Genomic DNA, 7,630 nt, shown 5'->3' with positions numbered 1-7,630 from the left:
CCTGCAGAGTTCCCTAAAGTGAAAATATTTACAGAAATTGGACTTGTCCCAGGAGACTGGGAACAATACTTTAGAGTATTCAAGAATTTAAATTTAAATGATCAACTCCACAAAACGTTATTGCCAGGATGTTTTTCTTTCTTTCCGTCTTTCTGACATTGCTTTTGTCTTTCTTCATAAAATGATGTAACATGTTGATACTATTTGAAAATTTTGGCTCCTTGAAAGGACAGACAAATAAATAAATAAGAATAGGCACTGCTCACAATATAGTGAATTAAATTTCACTCACTTTGTGTCGTTGTCACATTGTCCTTAAGGGGGCGCTGTTGTATAGTTTATTAAAATCCACTGCAGTACCTCCTTTGCCAAGTCAGCAGTTAAAATAGGATTTGATTCATAAATTCAAAATGTCATTCACTTTTGTAGGCCATTTGCCATAAAAGGAAATAAGAGCTTTTTTTACTTTAACTGCGCAAAATTAATTTATTTAAACCAAATCGTGTCAGCGGAATTGATATATTATGACCATTAACTTGCATTATATTTAGGGAAAGAGCATTTTATATGCTAAGTGTTATCAGTTTATGGCTCGTATCTTTCCAAACTAAGTAATTAAAAAATAACTGAATATATATGGATCTTGAAAGGAAACATCTGACAGCAGAATAAATGTGATTTAATATGTATGAAAACAACGACTAACATTAATCGCCCTCATTCGTTAACCAGGGGTTTGTTTACGTGGTCTCAACCACGTGCTTGCAATGCGGCCACGCATGCGCGTCAATGTATTATTTTCTGGCACGAGTCAGTGTCTGTGCCGCGCATAGCCAAAAACAACAATCGACCTCGTGGGCGCGCAAGCAGTAGTCTGGCCTCGGGTTTATTGGCTGTAATGACCTAGCCCCGCCCTTCTTTGCATTGGATTGGTCAGCCAAATATTCTTCCTCTTTCTCATTGGACGCTATTTGTAGAACAGATTGTGTAGCTAGGCTACTGCTGCCTTCAAGTAACCCTATATGATAGAAAATAAGACATTTTATTGAGGAAATTCTTGTTTTGGTCGCGGTGTTGTGGTTAAAAGTAATCCAGAACACTATTTTCAAACCTTTTCAGGCTATAAAGGCTGTTAGGTGGGTAAAAGCCTAAGACTGAAACACATGGACGTGGTGTGAATTTAAAACAAGATAGGCTTCATAGATATTAGCTATTGCTACTATTTTAGCAGGTTTTTAGATACTAAGAACATTCTGACCTCACCATCAAAGAAAAGGATAAATTCACATTAACAAAATGATATGTTGTGACGACTTGTGTTAAAAGTTTAAAGATTAAATTACATTGTTTCAGTTTCAATCTGTATTTCATTGAGGTAATTGTGCACAGTTGTGCTATTTGGTTACCCGGTTTAGTCCATTTGTGTGTGATATTGGCGGTTTTGTTTTTGTCCTTTTTCAAGATTTAGCACGTTTCATTTGCTTTTTTTTTGTTAGAGTTTGGTTTGTTTTTTTGTTGTTTTTTTAATTTAATTAAAAACATGCTTGGTAAAATTGGTAGAAGCTCAACTGTTTCCTTAGCTATTGTAAATTTCCAGTTGGGGAAGGTGAAGTGAAATTGAAAGATTGGAAGATAACTACAGATTTATCATTTATCCTTTTGTTAAAGTAGATATAATTGTATTTGAACAATGGAGTGTTGCTGACGAGTGAAGTACCTTAAAGTTAAAAAAAAAATACATTGAGCTGTTTCTGGGTTTTTTTTTTTTTTGTTTTTTTTTATATCTATTGATAGGCACGCAGTTTTCGAAGCTTGTGTGTCCTGCAGCACCTAAATGCACCATCGGTTGGTGAAATATAAAGCCTTTTTTTTTTTAAGAGAAGTTGCAGCCAACCTCAAGACCGCGCGTGTACTCCAACCAGAGTATAGTTTGGCCATCTGATCAGCCAGTAATACCTGACAGATGTGAAGTCGTGCGTGTGTTTGTGCATTATTCAAAGCGCGCTGCGCATCCCCGCTAATTAGGATTTCGGTATAAATAAGGCCGCAGACAGAACAGCTCGGCCTGTCCTGCCGCTGATGTCGGAGAGCTAAAAGTATAGAGGTGAAACCCCTGAAATGGCTGCGAGCTGCTCCGGCATGCACTCACTGTGAGACACTCTACGGATGGGTGTCCACTCCAGCAAACACACGGAGAAATCCTGCACATTTCTACGGTTTGGCTCATCAACGCAGAGGAGATCAAGGGACGCTAATGGTTCTGGAGACTTTTTAACGGCATTGGGGCTCGACCGAACCAGACTGCCGCTGACTTCATGGAACCGTGAAGGTGTTTTTTTTTTCTTTCATACTTAAATTAAGACTCTTACAGCTCCAGCGGAGATTTCGATTTCCTCAAAGGGTTGTTTTGGTTTCCGGGGGGAGGGGGGGGGGGTGTGTTTTTTTGTGGTGAGTGCATATCCAGCGACCTGCTGGAGGACACTCAGGAGAAGAAGAAAAACGTAAAAACGCTGTAACAGTATATCACCCTTTTAAGTGTCTGTTTGCAGCTTTTGGAGTATTCTGTTACGGTGCGCGTTTGTCTTCAGCGGTATTGAAAGATTTATTGGGTTGCCATATTTTCCATCCTACTTCATTTGGTCTGTCATTGGATTTGTCTTTAAACGACAAATGCAATAGGAAACTTGAATCTAATTGTGACAACTTTTTAATATTCCTCCTAACTTGAATATTTCTTTTAATGGTTTTTTGTATTCTTAAGATCCCCTGTTCCGCTAGGTTGACAGTTCTGGGAGATTGAACCTTTATACACATATTCATTGGCCTTTTATAATGTGTTTATATTAATATTTGGGGTTGCAACAGCTCTGGGTTTTTTTTTAATGAACCACGTTGTGCAATCTGATCCTGAAGTTATGTTCAAGAGCAAAAGGCAAGCGAGCGCAATTCATTTCAGATGGGTTATTTTTGAGCCACCTCTGTTATCATTTTTCTAGCCGCAGATCTGAGATCAGTTCTTGTAGGGGGAGGATTATAATGCCACGTGAACGGGCGACAAAAACACAGTGAAACGACGGATTTCATAACGCTCACGCGCACACAGCCTGTACCTCTGAAGGAGGCTGCACAGATGTTGTGTTTACACGCGTCCTCCTCTCGAGGTAGAGCAATAAGGCTCTCAAGGTGTTGCGACATCGCCAGCCTCACGCTGCGCTCTCTACATGTGTTTTAATGAAAGGCACTGAAAATAAATAAACATATAAATAAAAACAGTCGACGAATTGTTGTTGTGGCTGACGCGCGTCCCCGACGTCAGAACTGCAAGGGTAGGAGGTGGGCAGTTTTTGGTTTCGGGGTAGGTACCAGATTAATTTTTGATTTCAGGATTTTTATGTTGATCACTCGTGGTATTTTGTCCCCGGTGTGGATCTGTCTAATGTCTGGCTGTTGCGGTGCTGACATGTAAACAGTGCAGCGGCTGCAGAAGGAGAGAGGGGCCGAGGAAGCGACCAGGCTGCTGTTTTGTTTGATTTCACTCGAAGTAAGCTGTAATAATAGCAACTTTCTCTCACGTGGCAACACAGAGGTCTTTATCTAGAATGATCAAGGTGATGGGCTTGTTTTTGCTGTAGAAAAGCGGTGTTGTGTTCCTAATGAGAATATCATCCAGAGAGGGTTTTAATGATCCTTTAATGCACAGTTGTGACTGTAAGCCGACCTTTCTGCTGCTTCCACCTTTTAATGCTCACAGGATGACACAAGTGTGACTGCTTTTGTTGTGTTTGACATCCTTACAACACATGTGAGAATCCTCTCTCTCTAAGAACAATGACACAATACGCCTTCTTCAGTGGTCATTTAGAAAATAAGCACACATTTGGTCATTTAAGTGTTAATATGTCGTAAATGTGCCAGAAAAATAACATGACCCTGTCATCATAATACAAAGAGCTACAGATAAGAAACAAAACCCGAAAAGGAGGACTAGCGTAGTTACTTTTCATATCAGGGAACTGATAGAAGGAATTACATTCATATTCTCATCTTGTATTTATTTACACATCCTGGCATCTGCTCGCTCCCTCCTCCCCTTGGTGGCGCGTTCGCGCCGCATGGGAAATAATCTCCTCTGCAATAACAATAACACGTTTTTTGTTTGTTTTTTTTCTTCACAGAACCCAGAATATTAGCTTGAAGTGTGTGAGTGATAGATAACTAGATAGTAGCTTAACTCTTTTGTAATACACAGGTCTCTAATGTGAGATTTGCTGGCATGTTTATGGCACACAATTCATTACAGGCAACAGTAATGGTGATCCAATTCAAAGATAAGTATTTTAGTGGTGTTTAGATTAACAAACTGAAAAATTAAGTAAAACGTGTGCTTATCTTTGTTTATAGATGGCAGCACTGTGAAGTAATTTTGCTAAACAAAATAAACACTTTCAACCTGTACTTTAGAAGAAATTGTATTGGTCTCACAGTAGGAAGTTGGTTAATTTATATGTTTTTAGTGTAGAGTATAATCTAGTATTGATTTTTTTTTCTCTAAGTGTATGAAAGACTTTAGAGATTCATGTGGATAAAGCATGAACAAACAAAATTGGGAGACAAGGTGGTGCGTTTACATAAATTATCAAGTAAATCCTGAGAAGACACATTCTGAAGACTGAAAACAGAAAAAAAATCACATTATTTGGACACAAACGTTTCTTTCTGGTTACCATCTTTCTGAGAGAAACCTTAAGGCAACACAGTCAGCCATTAGTCAATTCCGCTGTCAATCAGAGCGTCCTTTCCCTCCCACCTGGTGACGTTCTCTTACCAAAGTAACCAGGCCAGTCCATTACGCACACAAAAGACACAACAAAAGCCCGTGTTGGGGAAAAATGAGATCCGTCAGCACCCAAAGGACACAACAATAAGTTCCCATCTGGTAGCATCACACATGGACCAGAGCCTAGGGCGACGACAATCACTTATTTAACTCTAAAAGCATCAACTGCTGAAAAAACATCCATCTGGTTCGTTCTTCAGCAAGCAGTTTTCTGCCGAGCTGCGCTTTGCTCAGATCTGATCCAGGTGGTGAGTACAGCACCAGTAGAGCGGTGTTTATCTAAAAACTGTAAGAAAACCTGCAAAGATGGTTTTCGTTTCGTGTTAGATTCACAGTCCGCATAAGGCTCGGAAAAACAAACAATGAAATCAGACGACACAGCCACACTGTTGCGCCTGAGCTGGCGTCGTGTTCTTTGTTGGTGATAAACACGTTTAGAGGAGAACGTGGAAGAAAGGGAGAAATTTAGAGGATTGCAAACGCCTGTAATGTTAAGATGAACTTATACAGACTATAAGAATATCCGTAAAAACGCATGTTGTCTTGCGTTTTTTCTTAGTTTCAGTGGTGAGGGGAACAAGTCTTTTGTCTGGACACTTCTTCCTGTTCGCGGTTACCAGAGACGCACAATGTGCTGCCTCTTTGTTTTCAATTTGCCTACTTTGAAGATCAGCTGTTCATGTTGGATTACCTGTCCTCTCAGCTCATATAGCTTCTTCTAGTCTATTTTGTTTAGTTTTTCCATCAAATTAAAATCACATTAACCAAAAAAAGTAATCTGATACCAGGGGATGAAGTAGGCTTAGACAAAAAGAGATGCCATTTCTTGCACCAGGAAATTAGTTTGTTGGATTCAATTCACCTTTTTAAAAGGTTTTGAGTATTTAAGTGTTTTTTGGGTTGTGATTATAAGAAAATAATATTAAATGTTAAAGTGACACCATGATAGTGATCATAAACAGGATCATGTTGTGGATACCCTGAAGTTAGCAACTTGGAATGACAAGAAATCAAAACAAACAGCCCCACAGACATTGTATTTATGCATATTTGGCTTAAATGAAGAAATATTTAAGTGTGTGCATCATGTCAAGCGTGTGATGACAGCATGCTATTGTCTGTGCATGAGCGTGCATGAGAACCCTTCCTCTGAGCATGCACTGGACAAAAGTAATTTAATGACTGATGTTGGCGATGCTGAAGTGTGACACTTATAAAGCTTGTGTGTGTATACCTCTCTCCGTGCACGTGCCACTGGGTTTAAACTAGGCTAATTCAGAGGGGATTTTGTCCTTTTCATGCAGGGATTAAGCCTCAAGCACCTGTGCTGATTATACACCATGTATGTAAATATGGCCTGTCTGGACTTGGTGGTCAGCTTTATAACTTCCCAGCCCTCTGTGTGTATGTGTCTTTCTGTGCATGTGTATGTATTTCTATAAATGTGAGTGTGTTTGCAGAGCAGCCACGCTTCACGTCACGGCTGCTTCCTGTTGAGTTGCGGAAGCTCCTTTGTTTTTTCGTCTGGCTGCTGGCTTCTGTCTCGGCGCTGTTCTTCCTGTTGCAGCACATTGAGCTCAACTGGAAACCTCTAGAGTCACTGAAGCTTGTGTTTTCACTCTTTAGGATGCAGGGTTATTAATTGGTTAATTTGTTTTACAAAGACAATATGTTTTTAGTAGTAAGTTTTTAAGACTAAAGATTATTTTCCCCTCAATTTCAGTTCTTTGACGGTCAACGAAAAGATAAACTTTGTCCTGGCATGCAAGTTTCTTCCCTTAGTTGAAATTTAAACCTTATTCTTTTAAAAAATATGTAATTTTGTCAACAATCATGCAATAGTGTGATGACAGAATTAAAAAAATGAATAAATAAATAAATGTTGATGTCCAGTTAGTTTTTGCCAGGGACAATGAAATTCAAAGTGCATACAATTTGTATTTTTTGTTGTAAATGGAGGAAGCGAGAGTGATTGTGGTTTTTCATATAAATGTTACTATCTTTATGCTATCCATTCTTCATTAACAATAACAGACACAGCTGTCTGGAACATTTCCCCCATAAATATCAGACACTGTTGTGCTTTCACCACCACACTGTCTCAAGTTTTACATCATTACTGTTTTGTAATCATTTGATCTGACTGGGATCATTATGTATAACTGTCAACTCACTTGTATAAAAACAGTTGGCTTGAACTATTCCTATTATTTTTGCTTTGTTCTTTTGCTATGGTTTCATTGCTAAAACTGTTTAGCTCAACATGTCTTTTTTTTTTAGGTGTTTGTATAAAAATAATATATATATATATGTATAATACTACATTAAATATGACTTTGGTACATAAGAAACATCAATATATATATATATATATATATATATATATATATATATATATATATATGAGTCAAGTAACTGAACGTAATTTAGGATTTTTTCATTAGTCACAGGACGTCCTGTCTGTTGGCCACCACGGCTGTAGGCTGTGTGTTTATTTGCATGCAGAGTGTGGAAGTGACATCCGATCTCAAGTACCGTGCTGTAGTTACTTGAGGCGTATGTAGAGATGCAGGTGAACAACACGTGTAAACGTGATCCACTTGTGATCAGATCCCCCAGAATGCATATTGATATTAGCTGTAATCAGCCTTAAAGGTCATGTAGTTAAACTGGCTGGTACTGCTGCTTGAAGTTTTTAAATGGAGGCGGAGCAGGCTTTTATTTGTAGAAATTCTGCCACCTATAACTTTCTTTGTGGAAGCTCATGATACAGCCAAAGTTACGGCACAGATG

At 38.8% G+C, this 7,630-nt stretch overlaps 1 protein-coding gene across 2 annotated transcripts in view; it reads left to right on the top strand.

Annotated features, from left to right (window-relative positions):
- Nucleotides 1-1,889: 1,889 nt before the first annotated feature.
- The window catches only part of ypel1 (yippee-like 1), a 30,156-nt gene continuing 24,415 nt past the window's right edge, over nucleotides 1,890-7,630 (top strand). Inside the window, exon 1 of one of the 2 annotated variants that reach the window (XM_072387325.1) lies at nucleotides 1,890-2,329. The gene's annotated coding sequence lies outside the window, so the exon portion shown is untranslated. Of the gene's footprint in view, nucleotides 2,330-4,693; nucleotides 5,086-7,630 lie in introns of those variants that run through there. The other variant, XM_072387326.1, reaches the window with a different exon arrangement.

Source organism: Leuresthes tenuis, unplaced genomic scaffold (assembly GCF_036924035.1).
Source record: "Leuresthes tenuis unplaced genomic scaffold, fLeuTen1.0.hap1 SCAF_6, whole genome shotgun sequence".
In the NCBI taxonomy this organism is placed as follows: domain Eukaryota; kingdom Metazoa; phylum Chordata; class Actinopteri; order Atheriniformes; family Atherinopsidae; genus Leuresthes; species Leuresthes tenuis.
The sequence above is the reverse complement of the archived record's forward strand: the minus strand, read 5'-3'. Positions and strand labels throughout refer to the sequence as shown.